We start from the raw sequence: 23531 nt of genomic DNA on the forward strand, positions 1-23531 counted from the left end.
ATTTCATTCGTACTTTCAAAGTCACAAAAATGGAAAAAAACAAAAAAAAAACAAAACAGAAAAAGAAAAATTTAGATTTTTTAGATTTTTAAAGTTTTTTAAATAGTTTTAAAATGTTAAAAAATCAAATCAAAATAAAACAAAAATTTAAAGATTAAAAAATAAAAATAAGAAAAAAAAAAATAAAAAAAACTAATGAAAGGCAAACAAAAAATCAAACTGAATAAAGAAAACCTAATGAAACTCAAACCTAAGAAACAAATATAAAAAAAAGGTAAAGTCGAATTGATAAAAATTTTAAAAAAAAACAAACTCAAAAAAATGAATCGCTAAACCTAAGTCATAACAAATGGAAATAAAATAAAAAAATAAAAATTGAATTGTTTATGAGTGTAGGTCTGGTGGCGATGACTCAGAGAGCTCGAGCAAGGAGGAGAGGAGGTGTGTTGGATTTGCAGGTTGTGGCCGCATGAGAGGAGAGAAGGAGAAGCAACCAGTGAGCAAGGGAGCCGCGGGGAATGTCGCAAGAGATGAAGCTTGTCGGAGGAGCTGTAAGGGAGATGAAGATGGCAGTGGGAAGGGGAGATAGGATCCGCGGAGATGGAGAAGAGCTCAAAGGAACTCGCAAAGTGAACGAAGAGATTTATTCGAGCTAGAGCTTGCGGTTTCAATGGCGTTTTGAGGGCAAAATGGGCAGCAATGGCGATTTTTTGGGCAGCAAAAATTTTCGAAATTTGTCCAGAGTAAAAACGCAGTAAAAAGAATGGAAAAATGCAGCAAGAGACAACAACAGAATTTTGAGAGGCTTCCAGGCAGAAAAATGGTAGCCCAAAAACTCCAGAAAAAAACCCAGAAAAATTTAAATTTCGAACCAATATATCTCTGCTTAAAAATCTCCTAAAAGACCTTAGATCTAAATTTAAAACCCTTAGCCTGAAAATAATGTCCCTGCAAAATGATATTGAGGCCAGATCTTACCCTCCAGGGCCTAGATCTGGCTTCAAACAAGAATTCTCCTTCAGATCTGTAGCTGCAAAAAAAAAAAAAAACACAACACCCAGAACGATATGTACAATGATAAAAAGAAATCTCAGTTAAATAATTACAATAATTACAAGCTGAAGGCTCTAAGTAGCCAAATCTATCATTATGCCACACAGAGATTAAAAAAAATTAAAGGAGGTGCTAACTCGAAACCCTCATGCATCAATAAAGCAAAAAATCTTATGATAAGCCCGGGATTAATTTAGTTGGGCTCTTCAGAAAATACGGATCGGGAGTTGGCTAGTTCAACTAAAAAATTCCCCTAACACCTGAGGATCTAAATCAAGATTTCCCTGCAAAACTCAATCCAGCCATCAAAAATAGAGCAAGAAAATAATAATAAAATTCAGACAAATAGAAATACTTGCTATTACATTCAAAATTTAAATTATTATTCAAACCCCAGCAACTGAGCAAGATACCTGTACTCAAATCACTCTTCAAAAGCTATCATCAATGGCTTTAGAAAAAATTATGCATGAAAACAACACATCTTACAGTATTCCCATGAAGAGTAACACCAGCAGAATTTAACCCCAAAGTCTTTCTTTATTATCCAGAAAAAAGATTACACCAAAGCTTCTTGTTAAGCACACGACTCAGAGATCGGATGGATCGACTAACAAATGACCTCCTATTTAAAGATAAATCCTCCAACGGCTAATTTGAGTGATCATCGTCAAAGTAATCTCGACCGTTGATGAAGATAAAAATTTCTTTTAATCTCATCCGTCGAAAAAAAAATTTGAGGAAATTCGAAATTTTCATTTAAATGCATTATAATTAACTCAAAAATTAAAATTGAGTTAATTTCCCTAAAAAATTGACTTTAACTTAACCGCAGGAATCAAAGGTTTAATATTTATCAAAATAATTAATTTACCTTAGATCATGGACCTCTTAAAATTTAATTTTTTAGGACCGACGAATTTTGCCTTTGGAGAATTTTAATTTACCTAGAACCTAGAATTAATTAAATTTTTAGCTTAGGATTTTAATTAATTTTTTGCTAGAAAATTTAATTAATTAATCTATGAAGGGATAAATTATTTTTTCCAACCCTCAAAACACTTTACATCATTATTTTCATATTTTTTACATCATAAGGGAGAAAACCCATTTGTAATAGACCCTCACAGATTACCCATTTATGCGACACAAGTATAATCCAGCAGACCAAGTAATTTGTAATAAAATAATCTAACCAAATAGATAGGATTATTCCCAAATTACTTTTACATAGACTCGATCTAGAACACTAGGAACCGCTTAAGATCCTAACGACAAAATCCATTCCAGCTTTGGGGTAAGACTGGAGGGAAAAACTTTATCGACCATCCGAGAATGAATCGGTAAGACGAAAAACCTCCTAGAATGGAGATCGTCACTAAAAAGGTAGATTTACCGAGGTCGTTACATACATGACACGGTTCTACTAAGATTATTTACATCATATACATGCAGAATGGATTTACATAACATCTTTGTAAGTCAGGGTGACAATGATAGCTGGATGGCACGGACACATCGATCAGGGGCTATCCCTTTTGGGGAAAAAGAGGGGGTGTACTGCTATGGGTCGTTGACACGTAGTGGTCAACAGAAGGAAACTCTGAATGGATTTTTGGGTTGCTCCTCTAGATCTAGGAGGTAGTCTGACGGGCAAAGCATGCTCTACACTGGTTTTTTCTGGATTGATCTATATAATTCTTTGAGGACGTGTAACCTAGTGTTGGACTGACACCTTTGAACTAGTCTCACACTTTTAGGAGAAACACGAGGTTTCACCATCCTGTTGTTTGATGCATTTTGGAACTCTATGTGTTGTTTGTTGCTCTCATTTGATGGATCAATAAGGAAGTATGAGGTAATTAGTCTGGTCATGCCTGGGCGGAGCATGGCATGCAAGAGTTGCGATCTATTGTTGAAAATATTCCTAATAAAGATTGCTAAGTATATTTGATTATGGTATCAAAAGAAAGTAGAGAGGGAGGCTCTCGAGTCCCTACAGAGACAAGGATAGCATCCTTTGATCTCATAGTATAGGGGACATCGAAAATGAGGTGCATCTTCGTCTTCGGCTCTTGAAGGTGGCACACTTGGTAGATCCTATCAGATTGTGGTATACGATGATCTATGTTTATTTGGAGTCAACAGGAGCCGACCCGAAGTTGAACCAAAGAGATCTTGACCGATTTCATCCAATGGCTGTGTGTATAAGGGGAGTGGACGATCATGTCATCACATAGCTCTGAAAAGTGCTCTAGGTAGAAAGACATATTCAAGCCTAGGCTTATCAAGGATGAAATCCAAGTGACTTGAATGTATAATATGTACATATCCTCTTAGATAGCTTAGTTTAGTATTTGTCTAGTCAGCAAGAGATGGCACGGTGCATTAAGGGAGTATCAAAATTGGGGATGGTACTTTGGGGAGATAGTAATTGTCTAAGGAAGCCAAGATGCTTCTAAGAAACAAACTCTTTCTCAGCCCAAGGAAGGATTTGAGGCGAGAGCCTCCACAGAGCAATGTGCAAGGTAGGGATTCCTCACCTGCCTAGTGGTAGAGTCTGTAAGAGATCAGACACTATGAAGAAAGAAACCATGCAGAAAATGACCTCGAGGCAAGAAGGGTGGATGCCAAACTATTGCTTGAATGATGGGATGTGGATTTGTCCTCTTACGACGGATGATGTGCCTTAGAAGCCAGGCTTTCACTCATTTCAATCTAATCCAGACCGTCTGCTACAAGATCGGTCCCTAGATCTCGAAGCCATAGAGAACTGAGGGTTTGAGAATCGCCTTCATGAGATGGATTTTGGTCAAGATATCTTGAAACTACCCCTGGAAGCATTGTATCTCAATGAGGGAAAGGGTTAGGTAAGAGCTAGTGTTTGCAATCATTATTAACTCCAACTTATAGTGATTAAAGAAAATGTGGTGGGCCATGCTATGGTTGGTGTTAAATTTATCACTTTTTTTCTTTTTTTGTACAATGCACCAATACATTTATAATCATGGTCCTTTATCTTAATAATATCATGCATCCAGAGGTTCAATGTGTGGACCAAACACACTAAACAAAATATGTGAGGGTGAATATCCTCAATTATTGCTCTTGTTTTCTAGCAACTAACAAGATTATTTGTGATGACTTGATAGACATAAGAATGGCCAAAACTGTTCAATGGTTTTAAGGCTTTTGCAATTTTAATACCAATCTTGTAATGACTTAAGTAGGCATGGGTTGAAAGGAAGACCACAAGACTAGCGGACATACCAAGAATACTTATTAATGGCTTGTAATTAGTGTTTGTCCAACCATCATAGACAATGGATATCCCATATTTGGTCTAGTCATTTGTAAATTGTCTCATAACACTATAGATTTTTGTTCTTTCCTTGTCAAGTCCCATGGTTTTGGCTTTGTCATGCTTAAGGCTTTTGTATCCTTAAGGTCATTGTTGATGGCTTGTGACATTTCATGCCAATGGGGTGAGAAGAACATTGAATGGTATGCCACATACATAGAGAGGCATGCAAATTTTTGCAGCCACCTCGTCCCCACAACTTCGCTCAAGGAAATCTACCATTGTTCTAGTCCTCGACTGCATAAGAAAGAATATATTAGCATGGAGATGCATAGAAAGACCTGCAAATTTTTGCAGCCACGTCATCCCTATAACCTCAGTCAAGGAAATCTTTCATTAAACTAGTCCTGAAATGCATGGGAAAGAATCCAATAGCTTGAGAGGATGGGGATTGACAATGGAACAATGGGATCAACAATCGAACATTCAATGTGAGCTTGAAGTCTCATATTCAATGCTTGATTTTTTGGATTTGTTTTGTATAGCTTCTCTCCTTGTATTTGTTTCCATCTTTAACTGGCACATGGTCTCAGGTTTTGACTCCTATAGTCTTATCTTGATCCCATGGCATAATCCCACACAGATGCTTTCTCACGTGGGAATATGAACCTGTGTAAGTTTTGTGACAATGGGAGCTTGTAAATTTTGTGGTTCCATCCCCTTTCCCTTTCCTAAGCTTCGTCATATATTTCCAAAAGTGTGTAGAATATTCTTTGGGCTTCTATCCACAATCACTGTTTGTTTCATGAAACTCATCCTCTTATGTTTCTTCCTATTCTCCATTGTATGTGTTGGCTGCTTCTAGCTCTTCCACATGATTACTAGTATTTTGGATTCCTAACAGCACCATCATTATAAAAATGGAACCAAAAAGATAAACCACAGTAACATATTCATCACGCTTGTTAAATCTTGAGAATAACTTGTCTCTGCAATAAAATGACAGAGAAGGAGAGATGGGAAAGGGTAGTAGAAGAGAACATTCAAGTATTCAACATAGAAAATGTATTAGTTTACAACACATGGAAAACAAAACAAAACAAACAAGAATGGGTTTTAGAGTCTACCTTTTCAACTCTTCAATGGTTGTTGAGGGTAACTATGGCATCCTTCAATCTCCCCCTTTCAAGCTCTCACAAATCTGTTTCTCTACAACTCGTAAACAACCAACTCAAAGCCCTAGCAAAGATCAGTGAAATGAGTGGCAAGAGAAATAAAATGAGAGCAAATTGCATGAGTGAGTGTTTTAATCCACCAAGGATCCCAGATGATGCTTAAACCAACCTTTTGGAACCTTGTCTTGGTTACCACAAGTTTAAAAAACTCATCTTCACCTTCACATGTAGGGTCGCTTTAGGAATGTTACAAGAAGGTGATTTAACAAAGAGTTAACCTAAGTAAAACATGTGGCAGTTGTTGTATATGAAATAGGATGACAATGGAAATGGGATAAGGACGAGATAGGAAAATGGAGGACAAAAACAAGGGATGAAAAGAAATGGAAGGAAACTAGTACATACTAGTCGTGGGCTAATGGAGTCATATGATTGGACAAATGAGAGAGCTAGTGTGTGACAAACAACTACCTTGAAGCAAGTCATATGGTAGAAGAAGCTCGTTTACCATCTTCCAAAAATTAGTAGATGAAGAAACTATTTGATCCATTCATATTTAAAGAGTATATTAGAGGTAAAAAGGAGAAATGTGTTGTAGTAAACCATTCATTAAGGGATAATATTGTCACCCATCAATCAAATTATAAAGGTGTTGTTAATGGTTGTTGTGTGCTTCAAAATCTGTAATTTAATGGATAGAAGAAAGGAAAACAAGTGTTGAAATAAAGCGATAGGGAGAAGCCCCTCAAATTACTTTATTCCTAGATGAATAAATTTATTAATAAGCCTCTATAAAACAATGACAACAAGAAGAATCTACAAAAACATGAACAACAAATTGAAGAACATAAATAAACCAAACATAAAGTCGATCTATACCCTGATCTTCCATTAGTTTTCAAAAATAGTAGTACAAAAGAGCTCCATCAAGCTTCAAGTCCTAAGCTTGATATTTCATCACTTATCTAACTCCTAAATAATCTCCAATTGCCAATTACAAATGAAATGGTGAGAAACTCCTCTTTATACAAAGTGAGTTAAGTCTCTCATTAAAGAAAATATACCATCTTCAATGTTCCATGGGGACGTGTCCCCAAGGTGGGGGGGTGTTCTCCCCACATTCCCACACTCCCAAGACGCTAGGGAAACGTTTCCCCATGTCCCTCTTTTGGGGAAACTCGGGAAGATGAAAGGGGAAACATTTCACCATTGTAGGGGATGTGTTTCCCCAAATGTGGTGCTTGTGGGCGTCCCTCATCAAAAAGGGTTGGGTGTCCCCTCTTGAATTATGCCTAAAAGCAACAATTTATGAGGGGTGAAGCCTAATATTCAACCTTAAGGCCCTTCTAATGCTATGTAATCAATGGTAATGGTAATTTACTTAAATTTTTAACATTACTATTAATTGTTTCAGGATGTTTGAGAGTGGTTCCAACCTCATTAGATTTCATTTGCAAAAAGTAGAATTTTAGATCCAACTCAAAATCCAGCAGACTTAATAGTTTTTGGGACTTTAGGATGGGGGGGATTGTAACATTTCCATTGGATTCTATCATGTATGAGGGTACGAAACGAGCTTTTAATCAAGAGTACCAAGCCCTTTATGTACCTCTATTTTGGTGTCATTGATTGTTGAACTCCTCAGTCATGACCCGAGTAAAATTGTACCTATCCCTCAAACAAAACCTTGATTTGACATGTTAAGATCTTATTTTAATGCTTAGAGGATGATATTGATGATGAGAATCCCAATACAAGCAATGATTTTGATGATATGTGGGTATTTGTTGTAGCATGCTTTTTTTTGAAGTACGAGGCCATCTAGAGCCTATTTTTCAATGTATTTTTGGTTCAAAGATGGATTGCACTGTGTTATTTTGGTTATATGCACCTTGCTATATATATGAGAAACTTTGCATATTTGTGTATAATGGTTTGGATTCATATGGATGCACATGAATATTTGTGTTTTTGAAAATTTATGACCGGTTTTTTGGTTTGTTTGTTTGTGTTTTTTTTTTAGTTATTCAGTTCCCAATTTAGGGATTGACTGATTTGATGACCAACCTTGTTCAGATAAAATTGGTTCAACATCCATTGTTCATTTTCAACTTTAACTTTTGAGTCTTCACTCTAGATACTAAGGACCATAGAACGAGTCTTTGATTCGTCACTTTTTATTATTTTTGAGTTGGAATAATTCCGATTTACTATTCCAATCTTTAGACTTTAGTATCTGCTATTTTGCTTAGTACTGATCAAATTCTAGAATAATGAATGAATAATTTTTTTGCCAAGAAAATATCTGAGCAAATCCACCCAAATGGATCACTTCTCGTCGACTTCTTAGGAGAGCCTAACCCCAGTGTCAAGAAGAATTGACCCCGTGACCTCCCATTAGCGAGGTGGTTTTAGCAATGGGAACTTGACAAATTAAGCTAACCCTCGAGGCTAATGAATGATTAATTTAAATCAATCTATGCAATATTTTACTATTTCTATTTCATTGAATCATTATATATATATACCCTAACGTCTCCTCATTCCCCCCTAAATTTCCCTAAAATTTGGGGGGTGCTCCCACATGTCCCCCTATATGTCTCCCCTTTCCTGCATTGCCCTGTCTCGAAAATTTGGTGGAACATTGATTACGTTTCTAACTGACTCCATGACAAGTCAACAAACAGTAAAATATTGAAGTAGTTAGATACATGGTTGACAATACCAAGGCATGTGGACACCAACCTCTTAAATAGAGGTCACCCTCATCTAAAATCCAATATCATACCAAGTCAAATGCTAAATGGGTCCACATAAAATTCAACCTCCAATAATGGATGCATGTAAACTATAATAAAATACTTTTCAATCTAAGAGGATGTGCTCAAGGGTCCACCTAAAAGGGCTCATGAAATGCACCCTCCAAAGTGCATGAGAGATACAACAATAAAATATTTCTATCAGGTGAATGTTCCATAACCAATTGCCAAAAATAGAAAGTAAGATGCATGCAACCAATCCACATGTTTAAATCCCAAGGTAACCAACTCCACAGACGAATGTGCAACATGTAGTAGTCAAACCTTAAAATAGTAAGTGGGCAAGCCCCAACAAAACAAATCCATGAAGATAAGGGTGAATTATGGTTTTGACCATGCATAAACTCTATAAAATAAATAAATATTCACCTCCAAAAATATCAAGAAGTGTCTCCAAAAATTCACTCTCTAACGATATGCCCAAATATAGTAAGATGACCAAGTAAATGCATGTAATGTACCATAAGTGTAGCCTTCTGAGTAAACTGCATGCCTCCCAATAAAAAGTTTCCATAACCAACCTCCAAGTTCCCCCTTCAAGTGTGAAAAGGAAGGCAATGAAGTGCGGTACTATTACCCACCAAAATGGGTAACCCCTTCGGAGAAAAATTTTCTCATATTTTGGACAACTAGCGAGCTAGTAGCACTACACATTAGCTTGTTGCTTGATGATGATGATGTGCCAACTCCTCCACCATCTACACCAGTCACTACACTTCTCACCATCTGACACTCCTCTTGGATGAAGGTGAGCTACCACTCAACAGGTACTTTGAACATTTTGCAATTGGGTGCTTTTACTAAATGTTTTGGGAATTTAGTATGGCTAATGGGGTGATCTAGATGATTGACCGATCTTTATTGTAACTTTGTTCTCTCACCTTACTAGGGGGTTGATTTTTAGCCCTAAAAAACAGTCCAGTGGGACCTCCCTTAAGGCCTTAGCATTATAGGAGGGGCTCTACTTGGAAGACCTGGATTTAAATAGCATGTTCATTCTCCCTCACACCATACTTAACACTTTCCATGTCACATTACAAGTCCTTGATACTATCTCCATTCTTTGGGTCTAACTAGTCATTAGTCCATTAAGATTTGGCACTCTCTTATCTACATCTTTGAGTAGGGCCGGAAAACATTTCCTTGGAGTTTGATGCAGCTAAAAGAATGGAAAAACATAATATGCCCATAATGAAAGAAAAGAAAATGAAAATGCCAAAGATGGTTGGGACATAAGTTAGCGTGTGGGAAAAAGCCTAGCATGAGCTCTACCCTCCTAATTAGCCATCACCTGGTTCCTGAGCACTTGATGCTCCATATCATTAAAAGTAACCCCTACATGTCCCAACCCTAATGAGCGATAAATTGCCTCATCTTAAGAGGTAGATTAAATGCTACATCATAAAGAGCAAACTTTAATCCTTGAGCTATGCACCAAAATACAAAGTATTGTCAAAAATAAGTAAAAGGCGCACTAGAGGGGTTGGAAAATCCGGTTGAGCAAGGTAACTCATGCATCCATGATTGCTCCCTCCATTACATCTATACACTCAAGATGTGGACTCACATTAGTTGATTCCCTAACCATGGCACTTCGCCATGAAGTCTTTCCCCTTCATTGCCACTCACTTACGCCAACACTTATTAATCGAAGGATTAACTTCATAAATGCCACCTCCCCTTGGGGGTTGGAAGCACCTAATAAGGTTGACTACTTAGCCACCCCTACAAAGGTAGGGAACACCTTTACGAGACTTGGTCTAGTTAGATATTTGAAGGTGATCTCAGTTTGAAGTATTAATATGCCCTTAACACTTAAGTATGGTCCACTTAGATGCATTTATGATCTTAGTCTCTAATGAATGGTTGCTTTCACTTGAGTTTGAGTTGGTTTTTCCAGGTGGTCCAGAGCAGTAGAGGCCTTGAGGGCACCTCATTCCACATGATGCCTAGGCCATATACTACATTCTAGAGAGCATGATGACTTGGCAGATGCAGTGTTGCCCACTTTTGGTAGAGCAATGGGCCTTTTGATGATTTGAGCAGTTGAGATACATCCCAGAGCACCCTTAGGAGCCAAAACGTTGGGCTTCTCTTGCCTAGCATGGAGTATTCTTGATGATGTAGTAGTGGACCCTGTATGCCCCCATGTTGGCTATGACACTACTTGATGGGCATACCATGATCTAAGGCCCGTATAAGGATGGTCATCCTTAGGATAATTGAGGAGGGCTTGTTGCACCTGATGGAGCCCTAACACTAGAGAGAGGAGGCACCAGGTGGCTTATTTCACACCCATGGAGATGATGGGTGGCACCCATAACTAGATCTTGGACCCTTGGAGCTTCTTTGATGCATGATTTAGGGATTTTCCTCAAATGGAGAATGATCGTGATGCTTGGAGGCATTCCCAGCCTTGTATTTTCCTTGATGGAACATTTGTAGCCCAAAAGGGCAATCTTCATCATATGTTTGGCCCTATGGCTCAGACATGTGGGTTTCTAATGGCAAATTATGTTGTAAAGCTATTGGGTTGGCTTCTAACCCCAATTTACGTTTTGTCCACTCAAAAATCAAACCTGTGTAAGGGATTTTAGTTAGAAATTAAGTGAGATAGACCTCATATAAATATAGAGTAGCCTCACTCATTTATTCATCATCACTTGTGGAGAACTCAGCCACTATTAGAGACTTTGGCCTGACTTGTTGTACTTTGCTACTTAGAGGAGATGTGATCTTTTGTGGATATTTGGCAATTGGAAACTAGTGTTTGTTGTGCAGACGTCATTTTGGGATAAAGAAGGCTTTTTCATGGATATATTTTGAGTACCTTTTATTGAATATCTTTTATAATTATTGCATGCATTGTTGCTAGGTTTTCTTATGTTCCATGCCTCAATGCTTATCTTTATATGAAATACTTGGTTAATCTTTGCATGCTTTAATTTGTATCTTGGAACTTCCTTAGAGGACTTCCTATAGAGCTTTTCTCTGGTAAATTTATCCCTGCATAAAGTGATAGCTCGGGTTTGCAAGTGATATTTGATATTTCCACCAATAAAATTCCCTTAAGACTCCATCACCCAAGTAGACAGAAGGCACTAGCCTGCATATTGATGGTAAAAAATCATAAACTTTATTTTTTTTACCTCTCTCATAGAATTTCGGCCCTTCAAGGCAAGGAGCTAGGCTTAGGGTTTGAGGTCGAATTCAATTAGGGCATGAGCGTTGAGCTGATTGGAGGTCGTTCTACCTTGCTAAGCCATAAAAATCACAATAACAATTTGCATGGTTGGAAATCCCTCCTAGGGTCGATGTTATCAACCCTAGGCAATTTGAGGGTTAGAAAGACCCTAATTTTGCACTAAGGCTTCAACATAGGGTCACTTGAAGGTTTGTGGTTTCTGTTGTTGATTATATCCTTAAAAGCAAACATTTTCTCTCTCTTTGTATGCCTAGTTGTGCTACTTTTGAATCATACATTGCAAACCCTGGGCTACAAGCCGATCTTTGTAGGCTTCTTTGCAGGTACGCTATTCCTTATCTCTTGAAATTAAGCCTTGTTCTTAGTCTAAGTACCTCGATAAAGCCTATTGATGTGTCACCTTTGAACCTTTAACCTAGAATATCCTTTAGGTGACCTAAACTAGGAAGCCTCCTGTGTGGTGAAATTTGACCATAGGGCAAGAGGTGGATTACTGAGGTGACAGTGGTATCCACCTCATTGTTGTACCTTAGTCTAGCTCTCGTCTTGTGAGGCCTCTCAACAAGACTTGCTAGATTTTGAGGCAACAATACCCAAGCTATTAACCTTAATTTGGATAAATTAGATTAATTTAACCAATGATTAGTTAAATCAAACTCAACATATGTACATAGGGTTTAATGCACAAATATAACCATAGTCCCCCTCCAATTAGTTATTAATTGATTAAAACACCATGAACATGTATGCCAATGAGGGTTGCACTCAAATGAAGTGTTGTACAATATAAATAAAATATGTTCTCCCATTCAAAGCCTCGCCATGATAACAAGAAAACATAAACCCCAACCTAAGGTGCACTAATGCCAAGGGATTATTACATCAAAAGTCGTCATCTAACCTTTGTGAAAAAGTGAGATCACCATGAAATCCTATGTAGTGCCCTGAACCACTGATAACTCAAACTTAGGAAATAACACAGCAATGGGGTTACTACTACTAACATCATTGAAAACATTTCCCTGTAGGTGATGTTTAGCAAATGTTAAATCATTAAGTTATATCACCTAGAGAAATCTGTCAGGCCAGGCAGTAACTCTCTAAAGGCAGAAAAAACTGATTCGTATATTTCATTAGGTAGCTATTGTTTATATACATGAATGTGACTGATCAGTTCATCTTCTTGATGATTGTTCACATTCCGGGTTCACCCAACCGCTGAGGATTAGGTGTCAACATTCCCCCCCTTAATCTGAAGGGATGTTGGTGAGTCCAAGCATCGTTCTGAATCTTTCAAGCTTTTCTCTTCCAAGCGCTTTGGTGAAGATGTCTGCAATTTGCTCATTTGTGGAACAATGACGAAGATGGATTGTTTTGGCCTCAACATGATGTCGGATCAGATGATATTTAGTATTGATGTGCTTTGTACGATCATGGAACTTTGGGTTCTTGGCCAACTTTATTGCAGAGGTGTTGTCAATCATGACTGGAGTTGATTGTACTTGTTTTACCTGCAAATCTTCAAGAATTTTCCTGAGCCACACAATTTCTTTCGTTGCTTCAGCTGCTGCCACGTATTCTGCTTCTGTTGTGGAATCTGCTGGAACTGATTGTTTGCGTGATCTCCAAGAGACAACTCCTGATCCAAGACTCATAGCATATCCTGAAGTAGATACTCCAGTTTCTTTGTCCACATCGAAGTCTGAATCAGAGTATCCAATCAAGCTGAAGTCGTCCACCTGTGTATACTTGATTCCAAGGTCTTGAGTTCCCTTCAAGTACCTTAGAACTCTTTTTGCAGCAGACCAATATCCCTCACAAGGCTTTTGTATAAACCTGGAGGAGGATTCCAACAGCAAATGAAATGTCTGGTCTGGTAGTAGTGAGGTAGATGAGACTTCCTATAAGCTGTCTATACTTTGTTGCATCCTCAAATTCCTTTCCTTCAATAGATGTGAGCTTTAAGTTTTGTTCCATTGGAGTAGAAAGAGGATTGCACTCTGTCATGCCAAATCTGTTTAACAAATCTCCAATGTATTTCTTTTGAGAAAGAAATATGGATTTTGGATGTTGGGTTACTTCAATGCCAAGATAGTAATGAACATAGCCCAAATCAGTCATTTCAAAACTTTTTCCTAATTCTTTCTTTATGGATGCAATATAGCTTTCATTGTTCCCTGTCATTAAAAGATCATCTACATATACCACAAGATATACAATTGTTTTGCCAACTTTCTTGACAAATAAAGTTGCATCATCAAGATCAAAATGATTGAAGTTGAGTTACAGAAGATGCTCAGTTAATTTTTCATACCAGGCTCGCGGTGCTTGTTTGAGGCCATACAAGGACTTCACAAGTTTGCATACTTTTTGTTCATGTCCTTTCACAGCAAATCCTTCAGGCTGGGACATAAAAACATTCTCTTTTAGATCTCCATTCAAGAATGCAGTCTTTACATCCATTTGATGGACTTTCCAACCGTTCTGAGCAGCTAGTGCAAAGAGTGTCCAGATGGTGGCCCATTTTGCTGTGGGGGCAAAAGTTTCCTCATAATCGACCCCTTCCTTCTGTGCAAAGCCTTTTGCCACAAGCCTAGCTTTGTGCTTGTCAAGTGAGCCATCAGCTTTGTACTTGTTCTTGTAGACCCACTTGCAGCCAATTGGTTTGGTTCCAAATGGAGGGTCAACCAGCTTCCAAGTGCCATTCTTTATGAGGGCATCATACTCCTTTTTCATCGCTTCTTTCCATTCATCATGAGAAGCAGCTTCTTTGAAGGAAGTTGGTTCAAAATCTGTAGACAAGTTCAATTCACAATCATAAGTAACATCCATATCAACAGGTGAATTAAAGTCATCTACATCACCTCCATTTTGTCGGTTTGAATTTCTGGTTCCTGTTTTTCCAATTTCATCAAGATGAACACTTTCAAGTGTCTTTGTCAGCCACTTTGGGGGACCTTTCTGAGATGGTCCAGGCTGCTCTGTTGATTGAGTTGGGACTGAATCAAGATTGAGTCTCCCGAGTCCCAATTCTATCAATTACATCACTTAAAGCATCATCCGTTGTTGGAGTTTCATGCAGGGGAGATTGTTCTTCAGAAGAAGATTCCACATGTTGATCTAGTATAGGAATCCCCCCTTCAAGATGTGGAATCTGATTATCAAATTCTTGAAATGATTTTGTTTTTGCGAATCTATCCAAGCGATCAAGTTGCCGCTCAACAACATTGTCAGATTTGGATGATTCCAGAAAAATGACATCTCTAGATACAACAAACTTTTTATTTACTTCATCATAGAGGCGGTATGCTTTAGATGTGTTTGAATACCCCAGGAAGATACACTTACGACTTCTAGCACCAAGTTTGTTTCTATGTACCTTTGGTATCAAAGCATAACAGGTGGAACCAAAGATCCTGAGATGTTTTACCGAAGGAACATGTCCATACCACAATTCATAAGGAGTCTTGTTTCTTATAGCATTAGATGGACATCTATTCTTTATATATGCAGCACATAGAACAGCATCAGCCCAAAACATTATCTTTACATTTTTGAAGAAAAGCATGGATCGTACCATATTCAAAATTGTTCTATTCATTCTTTCTGCTACACCATTCTGTTGGGGATTATAAGGTACAGTTGTTTGATGTTTAATCCCGTGTTGGCGAAGATAGTGTTCAAATTCATTTGATGTATATTCTTTTCCATTATCAGTGCGAATAGACCCAATATGAGATTGTGCATCATTTTCAATCCATTTATGAAAATTCTTGAATGTTTGAAAAGCATCAGATTTGTTCTTCAATAAATAAACCCAACACATTTTGGTGTAATCATCAATAAATGTCATAATATATTTATTTCCATTTGCAGAAGGAACAGGCATTGGACCACATAAATCTGAATGAATGAGTTCAAGCTTCCTATGTGCTCTTGAATGTGAATCATGAAAAGACTGTTTGCTATGCTTTCCTAGAATGCAAGCATCACATTGCTTATGTTTCCTAGGAATTGTAAGCAAACCAGCAACACCATTTTTCTTCAATAAGCGGAGACTGTCATAGTTTAAATGTCCAAATCTAGCATGCCATAATAAACTTGATGGAAGTGTACCTTCTTCATGATGAGAAATATATGAGAAATGTTGTGCATGAGCAGAGGTTCCTTGCAGTTTGAGAAGTCTTTCTTCTTCTATTCCCCTCATGACAAGTGAGTGGTCAGATGCTTTTCTTACCTCAAGCTTGCCATCAAACATATGAATGGAGTGACCTTGCTGGCGGATGTGGACCAAGGACAGCAAGTTTCTCTTGAGCTGTGGGAGATATAGAACATGATCCAGAAGAAAGTCTGGAAGACCAGGCAGTTTAAGCCTGATTGTGCCAAGCCCTGATGGCTTGATTTTTGATTGATCTGCAAAGTATACTACTCCATCAACATTGTCAGTGAAATCTTCAAAAAAATCTTTCCTATGAGTCATATGACAAGTTGCTCCTGAATCAAGCAACCAATCATTTTTCGAAGAAGCAAGTGAAGCATTAAACAAATCTTCATTTACTCCAATGTTACATTGTGCCTCAATATAGTGAGCGGATTCAGGTGCTTTACCTTTGTCTGTATCATCAGTTTTACCTTTCTGCTGGTTTCTTTTCTGCTCAATTTTGTCCCATGGTAGCTTGCATGTAGAAGCATCATGCGATCCATTTCGTTTGCAGCGAATGCAATGCAGATCTGCTTTTTCTCCTTGAGAATGTCTGCCCCCCCGACTCTGAAGTATCTTCCTCTTCCTCTTCGTCCACCTCTTCCTCTTGTAGAATCTTGAGCAGGATGCTTTTCTTTATGAGCAAGACAAACAGTCTCTTCAGAAGATTCAGGGACTGTCTTCTTTCCAAAGGCTTTCTCTCTTTCAGCAAACTTTTTCACAAGAGAGTCAAAGGTTATATCTTTAAGATTTCCATTTGCTTGTAAAGACTCAAGATAATTGGAGTAAGTAGGATAGAGTGCCTTGAGAAAAGTAATAAGAGGGATATCCAGCTCAACTTTAGTGGATTTGATATCATGCATTATGGATTTAACTTCAGATGCAAGAGCAAGAGGATCATTATTTTTCAGTTCAAGAGTGAAGAGTTTAATCATGAGCTGAACAACTTCAAGTGCAGAATGTGAGTCATAGAGTTCTTTGAGTTTTTGTAAAGCTTCAAAGGCAGTTGAATATGATGAAATATGGCGACTTACTTCTTCATTTACAGATGCTGCGATTAATGCATATGCTTTGCTGTTCTTGTTATCCCAAATGACGAGCTCTTTGTCTGATGTAGGCTGTACTAGGTCATTGTCTCCTTCTCCGACACACACTCCCTTCCACAACTCATTGAAGATGAGGGTGTGTTTTATCATCCGGGACCATTCAAGATAGTTCTCCTTGCCAGTGAGAACTATCCCTACCATAGAGATGATTGAATGCATTCTGTAAAAAAATACTTCTGCTGCTGATAAAAAACTTCTGCTGATAAAAAAAACTTCCTTACGTTACAACCTTATGCATTATATTTTCTTCAAATCCCTCTAATGTTTGATAGAAGCATCAACATTTCATTGAAATATTATGTACATATCACTTCAATATTACATATTACTTTAATGTTTCAATGCAGCATTACCATTCAAATGATAAAAAACTGTGTAATACTACTATTCACCTCCACAAATGCTTTGAATGATTATTTTTTTTTTAAACAAGACTGAGCAATACATTCAGAACGATGCTCTACTCATTCCTTTTGATACCATTCCATGCGTTGCCCTCGATTTAATGTTTCCTTCTTGAAACCGATAGCATGATTCAGGTGCCGCGGATTTTAAGCACAGCACTTGTCCCTAATGTTTTGTGGACCTCTCGCTGGAGCACAGGATCAATACTATTCCAAAAAATAACACGTCCATGACAAGTTCAAATGTCCAAAGAAACATACTATAACCATTGATACAAACTTTAAAAAATACTTTACTGGCAGCTGGACTACATCCCTCCGTCAGCATAGTTTGGTTATCACTCAACAATGAATTCACAAAGAGTAAATCTCAAAACTATCAAAACTATCGGATCCTTTTCCCGGAGATCCATAGATTTTCTTCACCTTCGTTGTTGTTCTCGTTGAAGAAGAACAAACATATTCCTCGCTCAGTCACATAGGAGAATCAGAACCTTGCTCCACCGTCAAAGTTGGTACAGATTCTCTCTCTCGACGGGAAAGGTGAGTGAATTACAATGCATTATAAGGAGGAAGAGAAGGTGCGGATCTGTAGGCAGAAATCAATATCCTGTGTTTTGGAAGCTCTCTTTCTGAAGTGGGTTGGTAAAAGCATGGAGAGAGAAAGGCGAGCTGTTCACGCTGGATCCTGGTACACTGATAACGCCAGGCAATTGGGAGAGGAGCTAGATAGATGGTTAAGAGCTTGTGGATGCAGCTGAAAAATACGGGGCTTCTGACGGACACAAATTCATGTATTCTCAACAATGAAGACGCAGATAAGGAGATGGTGCAGGTGAATTAGTAGGATTCCCAGGATTAAGTTTAAGGGCAGAAATAAGACTCTGCGCGATGACTAAATTGGCAGCATCACTTGGATGGTATTCATCCCAAAACAAATATTTCGCTCTGTCTCGACACAGCTTTGCAGCAGGCACGCAACTTAATGTGGGCCGGTATCTTCTAAAACTGCATCACCATTTTCGAACCCATAAGCTTGGGGATTTTCTATAAGGTGGGTGAAGAAAGTGTAACCATCGGCAAAGAGAAAGCGAGCTCCTCGCAATTTTGAATTTAGATCTGCGATGAGGCTTCCGGTGGCAGCATTAACAAAGCGTTAGGTGAGAGAACGGTGAGAGCGTTAACAACCATGAGCGTTGGGTGAGAGCAAAATGAGGCACCAACGCATCTCTGGGTAAGTCAGGCCAGCGACAGAGGCAGAGCAGCGCTCAGCACTGAGGCAGTGGCAGACTATTTCAGGACAGAGGCAGAGATGAAGGGAGTTACGACTATTTTTAGGACTGGCTCTGATACCATGTCAGGCCAGGCAGTAACTCTCTAAAGGCAGAAAAAATTGATTCGTATATTTCATTAGGTAGCTATTGTTTATATACATGAATGTGACTGATCAGTTCATCTTCTTGATGACTGTTCACATTCCGGGTTCACCCAACCGCTGAGGATTAGGTGTCAACAAAATCTCACAAAGGTAACGTGAATCATTACACCATAACAACATCATAAGAGAAAGGGACATAACAAGGTGCTAACCCATCCAATCATTGAGTGTGTTGCCCATGACACATCCAACACATGAAAACCATGTAGAACAACCCTTCCTAGTGACATCGACATCATACATCAAAACATCAGTTCAGTAGGAAACATCAACAACATCATGAAACATCTACCTCCTAAAACCATCAGTTAACCCCTTGGGGGGCTAGATCATTATCCATATCCAAGCGAAGCATGTATACCAAACCACACCATAATGAGATAGCATGCTCGACAACCATCTGTACGTGCAACTAAGGGGTGATCAATAGGGAAAGCACATGTGAGAAGACCACCAAGTAGCAATCACAATCATCTAGCCAAGGAGAAGTGAGACTCTCGCAAGTCAAAGATCTCCATCAAAAGATGCAATGCCTTAAAGAGAAGGGGCTCCATGAATGTGAATCTCCTTGAGTTGGTCCAATAGCTCCAAGGAACCAATTGCGAATTGTGAAAATTTGGAAACCCAAATCCCTACTGCAGCAACTGATTAAATCTCTACTACTTGTTACTTTCTAAATCAAGTTATTTACAGTCTTACACAGTAGACATCGAAATAAAATCTATTGTAGCCTTCACAACATAAAATACTGCGGAAACAAAATACTGCACAAGAGAGAAACAAAAAACACACACAATTACACCATTGTTTTTGGACAAACGTCCCCGGAAAAACCCAATGTGGGATAATCAGTGCAACAGCTAAGGGTTTTATTATTAAGCAGTATTTTTATGAGTACAAATCATTGGATGCCCAAACTGGTTATTCGATACAGAGAATAAACTGGCAAAGAGGTAGTGAGAAAATATCTCACAATGTCACTGGAGATACGACACTGATCTGGGCTCTAGATGAGCTGCCCTACACTATCTTTGCGCAGTCTCTACGTGGGCTCACGTAGTCACTGCGACACAGCTCAAGGGACTGCGTCACCATCTCCTTCTAATCTTCTGCCCACTGGAAACTCAACTCCCTGGCCTTCTAGACTCACACCCCGGCTTTTGGCACTGGATCTCAACTGCTCCTCAGCAAAATTGCAGACTCCCTCTAAAGCAATGCGTTGCCTCTCTGGACCTCTCGATGCCTTCTCTGCCTTGCACTCACCAAGACTGGAAAAATCCCCTCCGATCCCCTCACTACATGAAAATCACTCAATCTCTCTCCTACAACTCAACGCTGCTACTCTTGAGAATTTGATCTCTAGATCTCAATATCTCGGTGTGTTCTCCAAGTGCCCATCAAACTCCTTATAATCTCTCACTGGAGCACCAACGGCCAAGACTAAATCATAATCAAGGGCTAAGATTAACTAGGAGTTGATCCTCATCTTTATCTAGAAGATTCACACTAGATTATATTAATACCCTTTAATTAATCACATTTCCTAAGTTTAAACTTAGGAATACATTAAAAATGATTAATTATTTTAATTAAACCATCTCTAAGTGGAATTTTCCCAAACAATTTCTAGGTCTTGGAGAATGCATGTGTCTTAGCCTCTCTGCAAAGTTTCAAGGCTAGAGCATATCTGATGCTATAGAAATCAACACAATGTGATGAGAATCAAAGTGTGGAACCTTATGCAATATGGGTTATAACAGGAAGCATTTTTTTGTATCCCTTGGGAATTCTTAGTTGTGTTATGGGAGTTGCTAGGCAGTGCTCCCTATTTTTTTTAAATCTCAAAATTGGGTGAAGCTAGTACCAATAGCTTGCAAGGCAATACTAGCAAGAACCTGTTACTTGACAAGGACCCAAATGTCTGGAGACACTCCCATCAATGGTCATTTTGGGGTCCCGCACTTGGGGGATGCCTACTTATTCAACCTCATCATAGTGGACCAACATTAATTAAACAAGTACAATCTTTATCCCACTATAGTTTTAAATCTGTGACCTCCAAGGAGGAAACACATGTTCTTAATCAAAGGGCCCACTCAAGTTTGCACAAGCAGTGCTCCATATTTGGGTAGTGAGCAAGTTTTTTTACAAAGGAGTGTACTCATAAAAATCACACTCAGAAGTGAGCATTTAGAAAGCAAGTTTCCAAGGGCACTTCCTAGATGCTCCCTCTTGGAGCATGTTTTGAGAGCGAAGCGTTGGCTGGTTGTTATGTCACAAGGTTCAATGAACTTCAAACTTGAGGTTCAAAATTTGGTGAACCTAAAGATTTTTTTGAGATTCAGCAAATCTCATGGCCATTGACCAAGTTCATAGCTCAAGCTCATGACCTCATGTTGCAAGTCAAGTTAATAATCTATCCTTCCAATTTCCAAGTCCATGATAGCATTTTTTATTTTTATTGATGTTGATTTCTTACTATTTTATGCTATACTTCATTTTAAAGTATATATATGGACAAGCCAAAAGGCGAACCTCATCAAAAAATTTGAACTCGAACCGAGCCAAATCATTGTTGAACCCAAACCATGTGACTTAGGTTGCAACCCCACTTCCAACAGATGGAAGACTGGTAGACCCTGATGAAATTGAAAGAGGGGGGCTTTACAAATGGGGACATTCCTCCCCTTCTTTTATCCCTTCCCAACTGCCCTTGATTGAGCCATGACTGCTGTAAAAATAAAGAAAAATGCACTATTGTAAGGTCGTGCCCATAAACAAAATGGACTAACATACTATTGTAGCAAAACTAGAAAAATATGGAAGGGAAATCCACTTACCTGTGCCTTGAATCACCTCCAAAAGTTGTCTATCTCCTTTTTTGGTCACTCACACATTCCTACAGCACCCAAATAGCAAACCAAAATGAGCAAATGTGGCCCAAATCCGGAATTTAGAAAGTGCGTGGCCACTTTTTGTTGGACACGTGTCTGAAAATCGGGACACAAATTCGACACGTGCCCAACACAAGTTTGACTCGTGTCCCTCATCTCAGACATGAATCAAACTCGTGTCAAGCACGTGTCAGCCTCAATCGTGTCGAACATGAAATATTTGCGACACGTGGGGAGGGATGTGTCAATTAACACACACACACAAATAATATACATATATATATAAAATCTTTGACCCTTTTTTAATATTTTTTTATAATGGCCGAAGGACTTTTTTATTGGCTTCGTCACATATGTTAGAATTGGAAAAACTCCAAAAAAATTGAGTGTGGCTAAACCCTGACCAAAGGCCTGGTAATCAGAAAATGCAGATCTGATACCAATGTAACAAATAGAGTTCATTCACAAGTTAATTAATCCAAAATACTTGGAAATTTGGAATATAGTAAAGAAGTCCATATAGGAGTAAATAATATATTATATATTGTGTGAATGAATGATATGGTATGAATACAATGAGGGTCCCATTTATATACTAGGCGGGAAGTGCCCTTTGATAAGAGTCATGTCTGTTGGTGGGGTCATATCCTTTCATATGTGCCCCTTCATTAATAATAAGTTGTGATTTATAATATATATTTATATTCATAACACTAAGGTATGTGGGAGATGGTGAGTTGATGTTGATGGGTTAGATGATTCTAACTGCGCAGGGGATGCTAGTGCAAAGAAGAGTACTTCCAGTTGTTGCTTCGGTTAGAGTCTAGGAGTGATATCTTGGTTCAGCAAGAAGTAGGTCTCAAATGGCATTGAGTTCAACAAAGGCAGAGTACATGGCAGCCAACACTGTTAGTTGTGAAGCCATCTAGCTTCACATGTTGATAGCAAAGCATACAAGCGAGATGTTGGAGCCTACCGTGGTCTATTTTAAGTTTTTAACAATTAAAGTTGTATCAAACTGTCTGAAATCTAGTGTTCCATGATCACTCCAAGCATATTGACATCAAGTACCACGTTCTTCAAGACAGGGTTCAGAAGGGAGTTAGCATGTTCAGAAAGATTGGTGGATTGCAGATATCTTGACTAAGCCCACAACAAAGGGAAGTATGAGATGTTGAGGGAGAGACTAAGGTTGGCATTGAACAATTTCCCTGCTAAGAATGAGTTCAATTTTTTACCTTGTTTAGGTCGGATAGCCTTCTTCACGGCAGGTGCACACACTCAGCTAATACAACAGGTCTATAGTATATACAGCTACAGCAGAAACAGCACATTTAATATAGGTTCATACAGCAGCATTTTTCCGTGCACAGCAGAGTATGAGGGGACATAATTATGTAGGAGAGAGCACCAATCTTAGCACATTTCCACTTTTGCAACCTTCAGTTAAACTCAATTAACTCTTGTTCCAGAAGTAGCAAGTTCCAGTCGCTGGTTCAGTGCTAGTTCAGTTCAGTTCATCTTTCAGTTTAGAGATGTTTTATGAATGACTTCTATTTCCTACTTAAAGTCTAGGCACTTTACATGAGGAAAGGATTGGTTATAGCATAGTTCTATAGGAGTGTAGTTATTTCCATCAGAGCACATTAGCCCAGGTATTCTCACATGCAAAACTAGGCACAACAATCAAGATCAGAATTAGGGTATTAGGGTTAGGATTTCTTACCTAGCCTACAGTGAACTGATTTAGGGTTTGTGATTGTAAATTCTAACTGGTTTCCTTTTCTATAAAGGAGATAGAGGATGGGCCACTGAGATGATTAGTGAGTTTATGTGTTTGACCTATAGCATTAGAGGCTATAAAAATCCAGATATAATAAAACAGTGATGCAGATTTAAGATCTTTGCCTTCCATTATATTTTTGTAGTGTTTCC

General features: G+C 38.5%; 1 protein-coding gene across 2 annotated transcripts in view; it reads right to left on the bottom strand.

Annotated features, from left to right (window-relative positions):
- The window catches only part of LOC149261461 (uncharacterized), a 58360-nt gene that overhangs the window by 31051 nt on the left and 3778 nt on the right, over positions 1–23531 (bottom strand). The window lies entirely within an intron of this gene.

Source organism: Pinus tabuliformis, chromosome 6, assembly GCF_031772625.1.
Source record: "Pinus tabuliformis cultivar Carrire ecotype Pingquan chromosome 6, CPIR1, whole genome shotgun sequence".
NCBI classification, from domain to species: Eukaryota; Viridiplantae; Streptophyta; class Pinopsida; order Pinales; family Pinaceae; genus Pinus; species Pinus tabuliformis.